Consider the following 20,596-nt stretch of genomic DNA (forward strand, 5'->3'; position numbering starts at 1 on the left):
ATATTTGGGTACAGTAGCTTTTAATTTTCAAGAACTTTTCATGAAATTTTCTTCGGAAGGAAAGAAAGTTGAATTAAGGGGTATCACAGGGAAACCAAGAAAGATAATTATTTCTAATGGAATGACAAAAATTCGAAATAAAGAACAATGCGACATAATTGCATAATTATGTTTGCTAGAGGTTCCCACATCAAAATCATCTATTTCTCCAGATCTCCAAAAAGTCTTGGACAAGCATTCTAAGGTATTTGAGACTCCCAAAGGCCTCCCACTTATTCATGATCATGATCATGATCATGCTATTCGTTTGATTCCAGGAAGTGTTCCTCCAAACATCATGCCTTACAGATATCCCTATGCCCAAAAGAATGAAATTGAACGTATGGTTGCAAAAATGTATTGTGTTGTACAACAACCCCCCATTTGATAGAATCCTTTAGATAACAAATGGGGACCCTTTAGAAAAAAATTTGATATAAAATTCATTAAATTATAAACAAAAATCCAAAACCCCACTCCAAAGATTACATGGGCGCCAACACGACCGAAATGAAGGCACAAGGGAGAGCCGGGCAAACGAGCTGCACGAACGTGCACAAAGCCCACCCCAGGTCACAACTTAGCATTTTTTATACAGGCTCGTGTGCCCGGGAGTGACCTCACACTAAATGACACGACTGAATGAGTTTACATGGGCGCCCTCAAACGACCCACTCAAACGAGTTTACACTGTCGCCCTCAAATGACTCGCCCGAACGATTTTACATCGCAAATGATCTGCCTGAACGAGTTTACATGGAAAATGACTCGCCCAAACAAGTTTACATGGTCGCCCTCAAACGACCCGCCTAAATGAGTTTACATGGCAAACGACCCGCCTGAACGAGTTTACATGGAAAATGACTCACTCGAACGAGTTTAGATGCCCACCCTCAAACTTTGTATTTTGCACAAAATCTAAGAATATTCCTTTCCAGTCAAATCGGGTCAGACTTTTTGCATCGCAAAAAGCAATAAAAACATGTTAAAAACCTTCCTTTACGTATTGCGATATCATGATGGATCCAACAAATGAATTAATTGTAATATCAAAATATGTTCGCATTCATCGTATCGCAATCTCGCAAATCATAGAATCGCAAAACTGGTAATTAAACATATCATGTGACATTGTGAATAGCCAATTTGTGATGAAATACAGACCCATTGACACGTCATTAAAGTTACATTTAACGTATTAAGGGTGGTACGTTAACAGGTTTTAATGACCTACTCCAAAAAGATCGTTAGCATAATGTGAGTTAATTCAAATCTTACACGGATATCATTTTAGATTATGGATATTTATGATTTCGTGGCTTAAGAAATTCAATGTATTCTCACCATTACTGATGCATTTAAGTGTTTCAGTTTCATTAATTTGAATAAGGTTTTCGTATTTGCATGCTGTTATACTCCTATTTCTCATTCTTTGCAATATCACTCTCGTCTTCTTTGTGGTAACATGACTGTAATAGAGACTCGATTATTCAACTAGATGATCAAGATGAATAAGGGAAAGGGAACATAGTCCATGGCTGAAGATGTACTGGAGTCATCACCTTTGTTTTCAAATACAACTTGTATACCAGAGTGTGGTACCGGCTCCTGGGAAAATGTTTATGGCCTATTAGAGAGGGAAACTCAGAAGGAATCCATGATGGATGATATGCAATATTCAGACGCTTCTTATCCTGAAGTTGCATGCTCTATCTTGCATAAGATAACAGCTAGACCCAAATTATTACCCTATGTTAATATGGTCAAATGGATTATTGAAAATGTGAATATTGAGGACAGAGAATTCGTGACCTCAAGGCAAGTGGTCATCGACTCCTTTAAACCAGAGGATATAAGAATAATGTATCATTTACCTCTGCTGCACAAGGTTTATGATAAAGCATTTGTGAAGACATTTGCTGCTGAAAATGAAGAACCTTCCGAAGTTATAAAATAATGGAGGGAAAATCCGAGCAAGCATAAGATGGATAGAACTGATATGTATTCAGTAGCATCTCTCGTTGCTCCTTATTTATACATTGTCGCTATGCTATGTAGGTTATTTGGGTACGCAGATGCTACCAAGTTTTCAGTGGAATGGGTGCCTCTCATTGATGCCGCTTCTAATTCTATAGTCATGGATTGGGCCACAATTTTGTCAAATAACTTAGCCCACCATATCATAGAATATAGAAGGAATAATTATGTTACTACAAGAACCATTCCTCCATTTTATATGTCTGCCTATGTCATGGATGTTGTATGTTTCATTTTTCCTTTTCCAATTATGGGATGGAAGTGGACTCCTCAGGATCCCATGCCAATCCATGTGTATCATAAATCTCTTTGGAAATCTTGTTTCAATGAACATTTCTATCATATTTGTCAAGGGGTTATGCTCCCTATTTATCAGGCTATCTTTGACAAGAAATCCCCAAGGTTATCAGAAGAAGCTAAGGCTAATATTCAACCTATGGCGAGATGGTTTGGAGAAGAATTGTTCACATATATCAGAGTTTTTGGAAGTACTACTCCACCACATGTACTTCCATGGTATGTCCCTGATAAATTGTTAGCTAGAGAAATTGCATACCAGACAGTTACCAAGGGTGTAACCAAATCTCTCAAAGAGTCTAAAAAATCTATTTGGCCCACTTTTCCACTTTAGTGTGGTGTTTATTTCTTAAATGACTTCAAACATGCACAAGTCGAAGTCAAACACATTCATAGTTTGAATTTGGTTGAGTTTCGAGAAAGACAATACGATCATATAAAGGTCATGTGTGATTTTACCACGACTATCAAGGTTAAGGCATTTATTCATGAGGATGATCGTTTTGACGATATTTTTATGGCAGCTGAACAATTTTCACAGGTACAGAGTTTAGCTGCCCTCTGACTGAATCTGGATGAATTAGCAAAATTTAAGGAGTACAGACATCAAAGGTTGACCCATGTCCCTTTGAATCTACTTAAGATAATCCCACGGGAATATCATGAAGAAAGGTTGTCTACTAATGTCTCAGAAGAGAATGCAAATAAAGCCTCCAAAGATGCTGAATCACAAAAAGAGTCTGCTATAGAGAAAGATATAGAAAAACCTTCCAACAATAAGAGTATTGAGAAAGGACTTGATTAGGATCAAATGCAGAAAGAATAGGGGCAGTTTGAACAAATCATCAATGAATCACTGGCTGTTACGAGTCAAGCTCAAACTTTGCCTGAAACAGCAAAACATCCCGAGAAACCTTCAGAAAAATCTCTCACTACTTCATAGGATATCGAAGTAATTCCTTCTTTTCCTTCTTTAGAAATTGTTTTGAAAGAGGAGGAAATTCCTCCTTTGGATATTTTTTATAGTCCCAAACATCGAGCAGTAATGAAGAGGCAAAGGAAAAAGAGAAAAATTGACCATGCTGCTATTAGCCTGCCAGGCAACGAACCAATGGATGTTGTCTGGAAGGATACACCTATAGATCCATCTGAAAATTTGACCAAATTATCTCAGTTTGTAGGAGCTTATGCTTCTACAACAATTGACAAAGCGAAAGAAGTAAGAAATTTGATCAAAGAAAAAGAGGAAAGAATAAAGCAACTGGAAGATCAACTCACAAAAGAAAAGGAGAATACACAGGAACAAATTAAATCACAGCTTGAACAAATGAAACAGAGTTTTGACAGCCTAAGACTTCAGAGCCAAGTAGAATTAAATGCTAAAGATACTGAAATCGCGCAATTGTGATTTACTGCAGATCAAATAAAGGATTGCCCAAAAGTGGATGAATTCATCAAAGAAGCTTTAGAAATCAATTTGTTGCTATCAAAGCAACAATCAATCTTTTGTAAGCAGTTAATAGAGATTAGTCCATTGTGCCAAGATGCAAATACATTAGTGGGTAAATTCAATGACACTAAAATCAATTTTGAAGAAATAGATGAGAAAATCTCAAATTTGATCACATGGTAGGATAATTCAAAAGGAAAGATAGTAGAATTGCCAAAGGTCAAAAAATATCACAAGGACATTCTCTTCACTGATTGGGAAATCCAAATAAAACAGGCTAAAAGGGCAGTTTCAAGTGCAAGCGGAACATAAAACAATATAATTGAAACTATTAATGATAAGATTTGGTATCCAGGTTTCATTCAAAGATGTTCGCCAGGAAATCTACTAGAGATTGATGATTTGCAGTTAATCTGGCATGAAAGTCTTGCAACAAGAGAACAACGAATCAGATAGCTGTTGAATTTGAATTGGGATGCTTATTGGTCATATTTGGTAAAATCGCATAGTCAATTGATGGCCCTACAATGCTTAACCAATTCAATCATCCATATGATGCCATCACTATCAGATACAATTTATGCGGGACAAGTAAAGATAAGCATTAGGTAGCCTTCAGAAGTTCAAGCTATGATGGATATCTATGAGAAGTGGAAGAAAATGAGGAGCCAACACCAATCATGATCAGATTTTTTAAAGTTTTAAATCAATTTTAGTTTTGCATTTTTGGCACTGATTCTAAGGAGAGTCGTTTCACTCAGGATTTAGTGCTTAGCTATTTTTGTAATATTTTTTGATATTTAAACCCCTTTCATGTATTTAGAAAGGGGTCTGACAATTTTATTTGATACTCTTTAAAAAACATACACTTTTGTACTTTTTAAACTTTTTCTTTAATTTTGGAAGATCTAGTCCATGAAAGTTTATCTGAGAAAGTTTGTTAAGAAATGCACTTCTGTTTTTCTATGATCAATCTTGGAGAAAATGCATGGATTGCAGCCTTATTGTCTATGGATCAATCATCTCGCATCAGGTACTTTTATCATTGCGTAGTGATTATTTTATGAATGATTAAGCTGTTTCTTTTATATGTACATTGTTTGTCAATTATATTTTAATACAGCCTGTTATTCCTTCACTTTTGAATTATAACTGAGCTGCCATCTTTTTTAATTTTGATAAGCAAAATTCTGTTAGATATTTGATGCAATACGTTTTATAGTCAACCATTTCGATTAACTATTTAATTGAAATAGTTGTTTTATGAATGTTTTATACTTCTTGTATGAATAATCTTCATTATCATTCAAGATAGTCATTTATCTAGATTGCACAAATATTGATTTAAGTTCGGGTAAATAGTAAATATAGATAGTTTGATTTTTCTGTTGAAACCACCCTCATCTACCAAATCATCTTTGATAATCAAACACACACCCCATCCTACCATATTTTTCAAAAATTGGGAAACTAGTCCCATAAATCCAGTTGGAGCCACCAACCCAAATGGATAAGGGACGATATTCAAGTCCCCAACCAGGTGGTTATCCCCCATGTTGTCACAACGAATTTCAGGGCTTCAACATTTTGGCACTAGAAGGAGGGTTAGGGTTGTGAATGGCAAGAAAATATAAATCAGAAAGCCATTCTAAGAGTAAAACTCCCTCACCGTCACCTCCAACTTCCCAGTCACATTCTAGATCTCCAAATCCCAAAGGTGAAGTTGTGAAAAAATCTTTACAATCCACCAGTGTTTCCCCAAAGAAATCAGATCAACCTTCCTCTGTAGAAACTCCCGAAGTACAATCTTTAATTCATAAACTAGAAGGGATTTCTCTATCTCAAGAAGAATTTGAATTATCTCAAGCCAACATTTCTTCATATTTTCCTTCCTCTCGAAGATTAACCAGATTGTAGAGTGAAAAAATTGGAATACCTCCATTTGAATTTCCTCTACCTCCTCCTCGAAGGAAAGCTAAGAAATTTGAGCCTAAAACTCATAGTGAGATTCTTTCACCATCACCACACACTCCCTATTTTATTCCATCATATTCATCACAAATTCACTCTATCCAATCATCCACTTCACCATCTCAAATAATTATTTACACCGGTACAGGAGCACAATCTTCCTCCACCCAATCACCTTCAACTAATGGTGCATCTTCTTCCACACAGATACTCGTAATGGCTCAAATACCATGGAAAAATTCAGTAGTCGTTCAAATGGCAGGACCATTACATCATTACCTACCCATCCAAAAAAATGGTTGCCAAAATTCAATCCCGATGATGGTCTTCTTGCCGAAGAACATATAAACAACTTCATGTTATCTATAAATCTAAATGGAGGTTTAGAAGAATATGTTGTTGTACAAATATTCCCTTATACTTTACAAGGATCAGCAGGATCCTGGTACTTTTGATTACCATCTGGTTCCATTGATAATTGGAATGTGTTCCAAGAACAATTCCTAATCAATTTTGGAGATGACTGTTCAACAACTACTCTTCTTAATGATCTCTCCAACTTAAAAGCTAAATCTAGAGAACCAATTAAGGATTTCAATTCACGTTTTAACAAATTATTAAATAAAATCCCAGTGGCATCCAGACCAAGTGCTGAAGTACAGAATGAATGGTACATTTTTGCCCTTCCTTCAAATACAACTATTTTTGTTGATAGAGCTGCCAAGCCAACCTTGGTTGAAACCATGAAAAAAGCTATAACTGTAGAGAAACGATTAAATTTAGAAAAGAAAAATTCATTTGAAGAAAGAAAATAAAAAAGGTCGCCTTCAAAGATGAAACCAAGAAGAAAACACCTAAAGATCCTTACGATCTTGAAGATCTGCAAAAAGTACTTAAAACCATGTCCAATGAAATGGTTGAGATAAAAAAGCAAGTAGCCAAAAATTCTTCTAGAAAACCCTTTATACCTTTTAAAAGAAATCCCATCTATGATCCTAAACCTCCAAATACAATATCAAATGCTGAATCAGATTTGGAAGAAGAAGAAGTATCAACAGTTGAAGAACAAACTGATGATGAAGAGCTAGTTGAAGTACATGGAATGTGGGATTTCATTCTTCCTTTATCAGATAATGAAGAAGAAGAAGAAGCTTTACCTGTCACCACCAGAAGCAAGAGCACTGTTGATTTTCCACAGACAAGTCAAAAATAGAAACCATCAACTCCTGCTGTCAAAGAAAAAGCAATAGGTAAGAAATCTTCTCCCAAGTCTACTCAGACATCCCCTCCTCAATCTAATTCTTCGCTTTCAGTGAAAACCTTGTTAATTTCTGACAATACGGAATACAACATAGTTGAAGACATGAAGAAGACCAGAGCTAATATTACACTATATGAGCTTAGCAAGCTAAAACATCAGTAGAAGCTATTGCTCAAGGAATTAAAAGCAGTTCCCACTTCTCCTCTTCCTGCTGCTATAATTTCTCAGGTTGCTCAAGGAATGGGTAAGCCTCCCAGTACTTCATCGGATAAAGTGAAATCAACTGATGTTGCTTTAATTGGTGGTAGATCTAATTCTCATACTCCTCCTTTTCTTTTTACTTTTTAAATTTTTAATAAGAATTTGCACAACTATTTAGTTGATTCTAGGGCTTCATCCAACATTATGCCAAAAACTGTTTGCGCGAAATTGAATGTTTTACCCCAGAAATTTGTTGTTCACATTGTACAATTAGATCGAACACAAGTCAAAGTCATATGAGAAATTAATTCAGTTACCATCAGACTCTCATCAAATCTGAAAGTATGTCAAATAATTGACGTACTAGTCGCTGATATTCCTAAATTTTACGACTTGATTCTCAGTAGAGATTGGTCCGAAAAGCTTCATGGCTATTTCACAATAGACTTGTCTCATATGTGGCTTCCTTACAATGGTAAGCCAAATCAAATAAGGGTTGATCATGAGAAGCATTTAAAGTATTATGTGATTGAACTGGAAGGAGAAAATGAGCTCGTCACATACAATAATAATATCATTGGAAATTATTCTGTTGAATCATTTTTGGGAAATTTTAATGCACAAACTTCACCTTTTATGGAGAACTCTGTTACCTCACAGATCGAAAATTATTCACAAATAGATTCTTCCAAATGTATCAATTTTGTAGATAAACTTGTAGTTAATTCTTTGTTTTGGAAATTATTTTTTGATGGATCTAAATCTAATGATGGAGCAGGGGAAGGTTGCATATTAGTTAGCCCTGAAGGAGAGAAAACTATGTTGGCATGCAAACTTGAATTTGAATGCACGAATAACACTACTGAGTATGAGGCATTAATTCAAGGATTGTACAAAGCCATATGCCTTGATATCAAATACCTCCAAGTCTTTGGAGACTCTAAAATCGTGATCAAACAGGTAAGGAACACTATTCAATGCCTTTCTGTACATTTAAAGCATTATCAATCATTAGTCTAGGACCTTACCTCACATTTCTTAGCATTTAATATTTCTCCAATTCCAAGACCTCAGAATGCAAGTGTTGATCTTTTGGCTAACATTGCATCCAAACTCATACCACTAGAAGATTATAGTCCTGATAGATTTTCTATAAATTAATTTTTAGACCTTTTATTCCTGATAATGTCAAAAAATTGGTGAGTTTTTAATGAAGATCTAGATATCATAAACTTTTTAACATCCGAAGGCTTATATGATGACCAGATAATATATGAAGACCAACATGATATCCAACTCAAACAAAAGACAAGTGAAAATCCTATACCCAAATCTGTAGTTAAGCTAGAAGATTTGTATGATCTTAAAGACAGATTCAAGAAACCAACTAACTCAAAACTTCAAAGTTCGACATTGAGGTTTGAATTAGTAAATCTTGGAACTGATCTTAAACCATAGAATATTAATCTAGGTCTTGGTCTTGCACCTGAAAAAAGGTTAGCCTTCATTCATTTGTTGAGAAGATATAAAAATGTCTTTCCTTGGAATTACGATGATCTTAAAACATATGATACTTCTATCATACAACACATTATTCCTATGATATCCGTCAAAAAGCCGATACAACAGAAGTTGAGAAACATTCATCCAAATTTGGAAAATCAAATCAATTCTGACTTAAATAAACTTCTTAAGGCCAAAATCATTTTTCATGTTAGACATTCAATGTGGGTTTCTAACCTAGCACTAGTCAGGAAAAATAAGGGTGATATTCGAATTTGCATAGACTTTCGTAATATCAGCGAATCTTGTCAGAAGGACAACTTTCCATTGCCTCATATGGAATAGGTACTGCAGTCAGTTGCAGACTCAGAACTAATGTCTTTTCTGGAAGGATTTTCATGTTACAATCAAATTCTCGTACATCCAGATGATCGACTAAAAACCACATTCAGAACCAAATGGGGAACATACGCCTATCAAATGATTCCATTTGGATTAATCAATGCTGGTGTGACATTCCAGAGAGCCATGGATATAGATTTCAAAGATTTCGTGAATAAAAATGTGGTAATTTATTTAGATGATATAACAATATATTCAAAGAAGCGCAGTAATCATTTAAAGGACTTAAAACAGATCTTTGAACATTGTAAAAGGTACAAAATTTCTCTAAACCCAAAGAAGTCTTACTTTGCTTTAAGTGAAGGTAAACTTCTCAGATTTATTGTATCTAAATATGGAATTCACATAGATCCTAATAGGATAAAGGAAATTTTTGAAATCTCTTTGCCTCACAACAAAAAATCCATGCAGTCCTTCCTAGGTTAGATAAATTTTGTTAAAATATTTGTCCTTGACTTTTCACAAATTGTTTTACCCTTGCAATCCATGATCAAGAAAAAATCAGTTTTTAAATGGGGACATAGTGAACAAGAAGCTTTTGATCTTATCAAACAGGAAATTATAAATGCTCCCTCTTTAGCAACTCCAAACTTTTCTAATCATTTTATTTTATATACTTTTGCCTCCGAAACATCATATGCAACTATTTTGACACAAATCAATGATGAGAAAATTGAAGCACCAATCTCTTTCTTTAGCTCCAATTTGCAAGGCGCTGAATTGAATTACTCAGATGTTGAAAAGAAGGCTTTTGCTATTTTCAAATCAATAAAGCATTTCATACCTTTTCTTCTTAAAACACACACTAAAGTAATAGTTCCATTCTCATCTGTGAGAAATTTACTAGTGCAAAGAGAATTAGGAGAGAAAAGGGAAAATTGGGTGATAGCACTACAAGAATATGACATTGAAATTAGACCAGCTAAAATCGTCAAAGGTCAAGGTTTTTGCAGAACACTAGCAGGAGCTTCCAACATATCAGCAGATGAAGATTCAGGTAATACTATGCAAATATTTGAGGTAAATCTAAATGAGTCTAAATCCCAATATGCTGATTTAATTTTCTATTTGAGAAATGGATTTTCTCCTCCTGAACTCAATTATAAAAGGAAAATGGCTTTAAGGCTAAAATCTAATCAATATCAAATCATTGATAATGTGTTATTTCGAAAAAATTATGATTCCATTCTACTAAGATGCCTCGAGAAATCTGAAGCAGAAAAAGTTTTGCAGGAACTCCATGATGGCCTAGTTGGTGGACATTTTGGAGGAGATACAACAACGCACAAAATTATTCATGCTAGTTATTATTGGCCAACATTATTCAAAGATACTCATGAATATGTGTGAAAATGCAAAGTATGTCAAACAACTGCTGGAAGACAAAAGAAACCAGCATTTCCCTTGCAACCAGTCAACATTGAACAACCTTTTGAACAATGGGGATTGGATGTCATAGGTGAGATCGTTCCTAACTCTTCAAAACAACATAGATACATTCTTACTGCAACAGATTATTTTACCAAGTGGGTGGAAGAAATTCCACTAAGAGTAGTCAATTCTGATGCAATTATTGAATTCATTGATCAATTTATCATAACCAGATTTGGCTTACCCAATGCACTCATGTTTGACAACACATATTATTTTTTTGGAAACAATATGACTGAATTCACACTAAAAAGAGGTTTTAAATTAAAGTATTATGCCAATTACTATCCTCAAGGGAACGGGTTAGCAGAGTCAACTAACAAAAATATCATTAGAATCATTAAACGAACTGTCAACCAAAGCCAAAAGAATTGGCACAAATCTTTGACATTTGCTCCTTGGGTAGAAGGTCTCAATAGGCACTTCTCCATTTAATTTGGTTTATGGGAAAGAAGTTGTCATTCCATCAAATCTAGCTATTCCCTCTCTAGCCTTAGTGCAATTCATTCAAGAAACTCCTTCTTCATTACAATTAAGGCATGATCAAATTCTCAAATTAGAAGAGGAAAGAGAGAAAGCAAAGATTACACATGTTCGTCATCAACAGTTAGTTAAAACTTCTTTTGATGCCAGTTCAGTTTCCACAAAGTCATTTCAAATCGGAGATCTTGTCTTGAAATGGGACAAAGCACATGAGGAAAAGGGTAAACACACCAAATTCCAAAGGCTATGGCTTGGTCCATTTCAAATTGTGGAGAAAGTAGGCCCATTAACCTTCATATTACAAGATTTATTAGGAAGAAGAGATTCTCTTCCTGTTAATGGGCTTATCTTGAAAAAAATATTTTCTTAGGAGATAACCTCTCCTAATTGTACATTATTGCATTTATCTTTTTGATTCTTTTGCTTTCTAGGAAAATAAATGTTGAATAACATTTACTTTTGGCCTCACAATAAATATTTTTGAAATATTTTGATTTTTCGCTTTTAGAAGTAGAGATTGTTAAGGAAACAATTATAACATTTGAAAATTAGCTTAGTTCCATGAATCTCTGAAATTTTCTTTTTCCACCAGAATTATTTATTCTTTGAGAAACCTCCAACTTTATAAAAAACTTTTGTTCTGTTATCAGTCAGGAAAGGTATCTTTAACAAAGTAAAGACTATTTGCAGATAAGCATCTTCAACTCTATAATTGTCATCCAAAACTCATAAGGAGTCAATGGTTCTCCCCATCCAATAAACTTTTCTCTTTTTAGAGTGTAATTCTAAAATATACTAAAACTTAAAAGATAAGAGGTCTCATCAAGAGCCTGCTTACCATGTTCATAGGGAAATAATAAGACTGACATTACCAAGACTGCATACCAAAACAGGGTAATGGCTTGAGATTATCTTAATCTTAAGACAAGGGGTCTCATCACGAGCTAGCTTGTTCAGTTGAATTACAATCAGTGAATGGCATTGTCATCATTTGGCCACCAAACCAAGACAATGAATTTTGAGTAATAAAAGAAAATAATAATAAACTATTTAAAAAAATAAATAAGTATATGATTTTGAATTTATCTCTAAAAATTGCATTCTTTTCTGGATGGGATACTGAATCATTGCTAGTTAAAAGGTAACCCTGTTGAGGCTATGGATGCCTGCTGGCAGCAGAGGCTCTACTTGTGACAAATGAGTACATTAAAAATCTGATCTGCAAAAGCCCCCTACTTTATTTTTAAAACTAAGTAAAGACTGATATAGACAAAGGAATTTTCATCTTTAAGAGGATATCAAATGAATTGTAATTAGGTGAGTTTGTTTTTATTATTTAGAGAAATGTTACTGATCTAAAATTTCATGCAATTCCTATTTCTTGAACTATCTTTACTTTGAAAGTTTTAGAAATTTCAAAATTATTAGAGATAACTGGTTCTTCCAGTGAATCGCCAATTGTTGTGCTGTACAACAACCCCCCATTTGATAGAATCCTTTAGATAACAAATGGGGACCCTTTAGAAAATAATTTGATTTAAAATTAATTAAAATATAAAAAAATTCCAAAACCCCACTCCAAGGATTAAATCACATTTCGCAAAAGTCTTCTATGCAGTAGTTAACGTTACCAATTGAAGCATCACCGATTTGCGATATGCGCCAAATCTAAGAATATTCCTTTCCAATCAAATCAGGTCAGACTTTTCACATTGCAAAAGCAATAAAACATGTTAAAAACCTTCCTTTACATATTGTGATATCACGATGGACCTGACAAATGAATTAATTGTAATATCAAAATATGTTCGCATCCATCATATCGGAATCTCGCAAATTGCAGAATCGGAAGATTGGCAATTAAACATATCATGTGACATTGCAAATAGCTGATTTGTGATGAAATACGGACCCACTAACACGTCATTAAAGTTATATTTCACGTATTAAGGGTGGTACGTTAACAGGTTTTAATGACCTGCTCTGAAAAGATCGTTAGCATAATGTGAGTTAATCTGAATCTTACGCAGATATCGTTTCAGATTATGGATATTTATGATTCTGCGGCTCAAGAAATTCAATGTCTTCTCACCATTACGGATGCATTTAAGTTTTTCAGTTTCATTAATTTGAATAAGGTTTTCGTATTTGCATGCCGTTATACTCCTATTTCTCATTCTTTGCAATATCACTCTCGTCTTCTTTGTGGTAACATGACTGTAATAGAGACTCGATTATTCGACTAGATGATCAAGATGAATAAGGGAAAGGGAACATAGTCCATGGCTGAAGATGTACTGGAGTCATCACCTTTGTTTTCAAATACAACTTGTATACCAGAGTGTGGTACCGGCTCTTTGGAAAATGTTTATGGCCTATTCGAGAGGGAAACTCAGAAGGAATCCATGATGGATGATATGCAATATTCAGATGCTTCTTATCATGAAGTTGCATGTTCTGTCTTGCATAAGATAATAGCTAGACCCAAATTATTACCCTATGTTGATATGGTCAAATGGATTATTGAAAATGTGAATATCGAGGACAGAGAATTCATGACCTCAAGGCAAGTGGTCATCGACTCCTTTAAACCAGAGGATATCAGAAGAATGTATCATTTACCTCCGCCGCACAAGGTTTATGATAAAGCATTTGTGGAGAAATTTGTTGTTGAAAATGAAGAACCTTCTGAAGTTATAAAATAATGGAGGGCAAATCCAAGCAAGCATAAGATGGATAGAACTAGTATGTATTCAGTAGCCTCTCTCGCTGCTCCTTATTTATACATTGCTGCTATGCTATGTAGGTTATTTGGGTACGCAGATGCTACCAAGTTTTCAGTGGAATGGGTGCCTCTCATTGATGCCGCTTCTAATTCTATAGTCATGGATTGGGCCACAATTTTGTCAAATAACTTAGCCCACCATATCATAGAATATAGAAGGAATCATTATGTTACTACAAGAACCATTCCTCCATTTTATATGTCTACCTATGTCATGGATGCTGTATGTTTCATTTTTCCTTTTCCAATTATGGGATGGAAGTGGACTCCTCAGGATCCCATGCCAATCCATTTGTATCATAAAGCTCTTTGGAAATCTTGTTTCAATGAACATTTCTATCATATTTGTCAAGGGATTATGCTCCCTATTTATAAGGCTATCTTTGACAAGAAAGCCCCAATGTTATTAGAAGAAGCCAAGGCTGATATTCAACCTGTGGTCAGATGGTTTGGAGAAGAATTGTTCACATATATTAGAGTTTTTGGAAGTGCTACTCCACCACATGTACTTCTGTGGTATGTCCTTGATAATTTTTAGCCGGAGAAATTGCATACCAGATAGTTACCAAGGGCGTACCCAAATCTCTCAAAGAGTATAAAAAATATATCTTGCCCACTTTTCCACTTCGGTGTGTTGTTTATTGCTTAAATGACTTCAAACATGAACAAGTCAAAGTCAAGAACATTCACAATTTGAATTTGGTTGAATTTCGAGAAAGACAATATGATCCTATAAAGGCCGTGTATGATTTTACCACGACTATCAAGGTTAAGGCATTTATTCATGAGGATGATAATTTTGACGATCTTTTTATTGTAGCTGAACAAATTTTGCTGAATCCAGATGAATTAGCAGAATTTAAGGAGTACAGACATCAAATATTGACCCATGTGCCTTTGAATCTACTTAAGCTAATCCGCACAAATCTCAAGAAGAAAGGTTGTCTACTAATGTCTCAGAAGAGAATGCAAATAAAGCCTCCAATGATGCTGAATCACATAAAGAGTCTGCTATAGAGAAAGACGTAGAAGAACCTTCCAACAATAAGAGTATTTAGAAAGGACTTGATCAGGATCAAATGTAGAAAGAATGGGGGTAGTTTGAACAAATCATCAATGAATCACAGGCTGTTACAAGTCAAGCTCAAACTTTGCCCGAAACACCAAAACATCCTGAGAAACCTTCAGAAAAATCTCTCGCTACTTTAGAGGATACTGAAGTAATTCCTTCTTTTCCTTCAGTAATTCCTTCTTTTCCTTCTTCAGAAATTGTTTTGAAAGAGGAGGAAATTCCTCCTTTGGATATTTTTTATAGTCCCAAACATCGAGCAGTAATGAAGAGGCAAAGGAAAAAGAGAAAATTTGACCATGCTGCTATTAGCTTGCCAAGCAACGAACTAATGGATGTTGTCTGGAAGGATACATCTATAGATCCATCTGAAAATTTGACCAAATTATCTCAGTTTGCAGGAGCTTATGCTTTTGCAACAATTGAAAAAGAGGAAGAAGTAAGAAATTTGATTAAAGAAAAAGAGGAAATAATAAAGCAACTGGAAGATCAACTCACAAAAGAAAAGGAGAATACATAGGAATAGATTAAATCACAGCTTGAACAAATGCAACAAAGTTTTGATAGCCTAAGACTTCAGAGCCAAGAAGAATTAAATGCTAAAGATACTGAAATCGCACAGCTGTAATTTACTACAGATCAAATAAAGGATTGCCCAAAAGTGGATGAATTCATCAAAGAAGCTTTAAAAATCAAGTCGTTTCTATCAAAGAAACAATCAATCTTTTGTAAGCAGTTAATAGAGATTAGTCCATTGTGCCAAGAAGCTGATACTTTAGTGGGTAAATTCAATGACGTTAAAATCAATTTTGAAGAAATAGATGAGAAAATCTCAAATTTGATCACATGGTAGGATAATTCAAATGGAAAGATAACAAAATTGCCAAAGGTCAAGGAATGTCACAAGGACATTCTCTTCATTGATTGGGAAATCCAAATAAAACATGTTGAAAGGGTAGTTTCAAGTGCAAGCGAAACATCAAACAATATAATTGAAACTATTAATGATAATCTTTGGTACGCAGTTTCATTGAAAGATGTTCGCCAGGAAATCTGCCTGAGATTTATTATTTGCAGTTAATTTGGCATGAAAGTCTTGTAGCAAAAGAACATCGAATCAGACAACTGTTGAATTTGAATTGGGATGCTTATTGGTCGTATTTGGTAAAAGCGCATAATCAATTGATGGCCCTATGATGGTTAACCAATTCAATCATCCATATGACGCCATCACTATCAGATATAATTTATGCGAGACAATTAAAGATAAGCATTAGGTAGCCTTCAAAAGTTCAAGCTATGATGGATATCTATGATAAATGGAAGCAAATGAGGGGCCAACCCCAATCATGATCATATTTTTTTTTAAGTTTTAAATCAATCTTAGTTTTGAATTTTTGGCACTGATTCTAAGGAGAGTCGTTTCACTCCTTAGGATTTAGTGCTTAGCTATTTTTGTAATATTTTTTGATATTTAAGCCCCTTTCATGTATTTATAAATGGGTGTGACAATTTTATTTGATACTCTTTAAAAAACATACACTTTTGTACTTTTTAAAGTTTTTCTTTAATTTTGGAAGATCTAGTCCATGAAAGTTTATCTGAGAAAGTTTGTTAAGAAATGCACTTCTGTTTTTCTATGATCAATCTTGGAGAAAACGCATGGATTGTAGCCTTATTGTCTTTGCACCAATCATCTCGCATCGGGTACTTTTATCATTGCGTAGTGATTATTTTATGAATTATTACGCTGTTTCTTTTATATGTACATTGTTTTTCAATTATATTTTAATACAACCTGTTATTCCTTCACTTTTGAATTATAGCTGAGCTGCCATATTTTTTAATTTGGATAAGCAAAATTCTATCAGATATTTGATGCGATACGTTTTATAATCAACAATTTCGATTAACTATTTTTTTATTTTTATTTTTATTTAAGCTGTGGTTCACGGTCACTTAGTGGCCGCTACATCCACGGGAAAATATCGGGGCAGATCCACCTGAAGGGATCTGCCCGTCGGCCAATCTTAATAGGCCTAACCCCGAGGGCGTCGAGGAGATTTGACCCCGTGACCTCCCAAACTGGGAAAGTGCTTTAGCAACGGGAACTCGACCATTTGAGCTATCCCTTGGGGCTAATTTCGATTAACTATTTAATCGAAATAGTTGTTTTATTAATGTTTTATACTTCTTGCATGACTAATCTTCATTATCATTCAAGATAGTCATTTATCTAGATTGCACAAATATTTATTTAATCTCGGGTAAATAACAAATATAGATAGTTTGATTTTTCTTTTGAAACCACCCTCATCTACCAAATCAGCTTTGATAATCAAACGCATACCCCATCTTACCATCTTTTTCAAAAATTGGGAAACCGGCCCCATAAATCCAGTCTGAGCCACCAACCCAAATGGATAAGGGACAATATCCAAGTCCCTGACCGTGTGGTTATCCCCCATGTTGTCACATCAAATTTTGAGTCTTCAACAAAATGCTAGAGGCTGGTATAACTCATCCTAGTTAAAGTTCTTTCTCTGCTCCAGTAGTATTGGTGCACAAGAAGGATGGGTTATGGTGCATGTGTCCGGATTATTGGGAGCTCAACAAGCTCAGTATTAAAGATAAATTTCCCATTCCTTTCATTGTTGAATTATTAGATGAATTGCATGGATTAATTTACTTCACCAAGTTGGATCTTCGTTCAGGATGTCATCAGATCGGAATGAAAATTGAAGTCATTCCAAAAACATCATTTAGAACTCATGAGGTTCATTATGAATTTTTGGTCATGCCTTTTGGCCTTACCAATGCACCTTCTACATTTAAAGGTTTGATGAATTCCATTTTCAAACCCTTCCTTAGAAAATTTGTGTTAGTATTTTTTGATGATATACTAATCTACAACAAGTCTTGGAAGGATCATGTTCAACATGTTGACAGGGTGCTCAAACTATTGGAGGAGAAACAATTATATGCAAAGAGCTCCAAATGTTTCTTTGGAGTACAAGAGGTGGAATGTCTGGGTCATATTGTATCTCATGAAGGAGTGAAGGTAGACCCTAGAAAAATTAAAGCCATTAAGGAATGGAAATTCCTCACATCCATAAAGCATCTGCGAGGATTTCTCGTGTTGACAAGGTATTATCGCAAGTTTGTTAAGAACTATGGGAGAATAGCAACACCTCTAAAAACATTATCGAATAAAGATGCATTTTCATGGACTCCAGAAGCAACAAAGGACTTTGAGCATCTTAAAGAGGCAATGTGCCAAACACCGGTCTTAGCTACGTTGCACTTCACAAAAACCTTTATTGTGGAATGTGATGCCCTAGGAAATGGAATTGGTGTTGTTTTAATGCAAAAAGAAAGACCCATTATTTCGAAAGTCATCCAATCAAAGGAAAGTATTTACACAAAGATATTTATGAGAAGGAAATTCTGGAAATACTACATGCACTTAAGAAATGGCGACCCTGCCTAATGGGAAGACACTTTAAGGTAACAACAGATCATGATAGTCTTAAATACTTTTTAGAACAAAGATTATCTTCAGAGGAGCAACAAAAATGGGTCACAAAGATGTTGGGTTATGACTTTGAAATCATCTACAAAAAAGGGAAGAAATTTTTTTTGGTAGATGCACTCTCAAGAAAGGATGAGGATGTGGAAGCATTGCTTTGTGCCATTTCTATTATCCAACTAGATTGGATAAATGAAACAAGGGATGAATGGGAGAATGACGAAGAAGTGTGGGCACTCATTCAAAAGTTACAACAAGATCCCAGTACATCTGATACATTTAGCTGGAAAAATGATTCGTTATGGTACAAATATTGCTTATACCTATGTAACAATTCCCAACTCAAACAAAAGATTCTTATGGAATTGCACAACTCTCCCTTAGGAGGGCACTCAGCATTTTTAAAAACTTACCACAGGGTTAAGAAGGAATTTTTTTGGGATGGCATTAAATCAGATATTCAAAAGTTTGTGGTGGAATGTTTGGTTTGACAACAAAATAAAGTTGAAACAATTAAGACCCTAGGTCTATTACAACCTTTATCCATTCCAAGCCAATGTTGGGAGGAGATTTCAATGGATTTTATCATAGGTTTACCCAAGTCCGAAGGAAAGAGTGTCATCATGGTGGTAGTTGATAGACTTACCAAGTATGTACACTTTTGTGCATTATCGCATCCATTTAAAGCCAATACAGTTTCTACTGCATTTATGGAAACAATTCAAAAGCTACATGGAAACCCAAAGATTATTGTAAGCGATAGAGATCCCATTTTCACTGGAAATTTTTGGACATAATTATTTTCTTGTCTTGGTACTCAGTTAGCTCATACCTCATGTTATCATCCTCAATCTGATGGGCAAACTGAGATAGTAAACAAATGTTTGGAAGGATATCTTCGTTGCTTTGCATATGATAAACAAACACAATTATTTAAATGGTTGCCTCTGGCTAAATGGTGGTATAACACTTTCTTCCATATTGCAGCAAAAATGACCCCATTTATGGCACTTTATGGATATCATCCATCGTCCATCACATCATATTTAAGAGAAAATTCTAAGGTTCAAGCAGTGGAAGATCACATCGATAATCAACAACAAGTTCTCCAACTCTTAAAGGATAACCTCACTTTGGTGTAGAATAGAATGAAACAACAGGCAGATCAACATCGCAGCGAAAGAAGTTTTGATGTAGGTGTCTGGGTATTCCTACGGCTACAACCATATAAACAATTGTCCCTCAAGAAAGCTAAGAGGATAATAAATTATCACCAAAGTATTATGGTCTGTATAAGGTGTTGCAAAAGATTGGTACTATGGCATACAAATTGGAGCTTCCTGCAGCTTCCCAAGTGCACCCAGTTTCCATGTTTCATGCTTAAAGAAGGTTATAGGTGACAAATTCTAAGTTCAAACAATATTGCCAGAACTTGATGAGGAAGGAAAAATCATATTGGAACCTGAAGCAGTCACAGAGGCAAGAACTCGACAGCTACAAAATCGATCAATTTCAGAGTATCTGTAACAACCCAAAATAAACATGTAATTAATTAGATTAATCATGCGATTCATAGTCAACATGCAATTTATTAACTAATTAAAATATGAGTGAAGAGAGAGACAACTTACCTATGGAACGCTAGTTGAATTTTGCTACCTGCAACAAAGTCTTGGGGACGACTCTCCACCCAATCGTAGGCTCAGTTGCACAAAATCTTGCTACAACTAGCCACCCCCAGCCCTCAATCAACGTACTACTGCCAGGATATCCTTTGTCTCACAACACTATTCTCCCAAGAGAATGGATGGTGGAATCATGGAATGCCTCTCATCTTCCTCCCCATCTATTAAATAGAGCAAACATTGGAAGGGGAACCACATGCACACACTCCATGTGTCAACATGCAACTTTACTGCTTTCTTGTTTTATTCTTTTGTTTTTACTTTTTGATAGCTTTACTGATTTTTACTGCTTTCTTATTTTATTTCTTATTTATATTTATTTAGAGCATGTAATTAAATTATTTTATTATTATTTATTATTTATTTGCTATTACTATTTTTTATTTATTGTTTATTATTTATTTAATCTTATATTATATTATATTATTTATTATTTATTATTTTTATTACTTA

Source organism: Pinus tabuliformis, chromosome 1_2, assembly GCF_031772625.1.
Source record: "Pinus tabuliformis cultivar Carrire ecotype Pingquan chromosome 1_2, CPIR1, whole genome shotgun sequence".
NCBI classification, from domain to species: Eukaryota; Viridiplantae; Streptophyta; class Pinopsida; order Pinales; family Pinaceae; genus Pinus; species Pinus tabuliformis.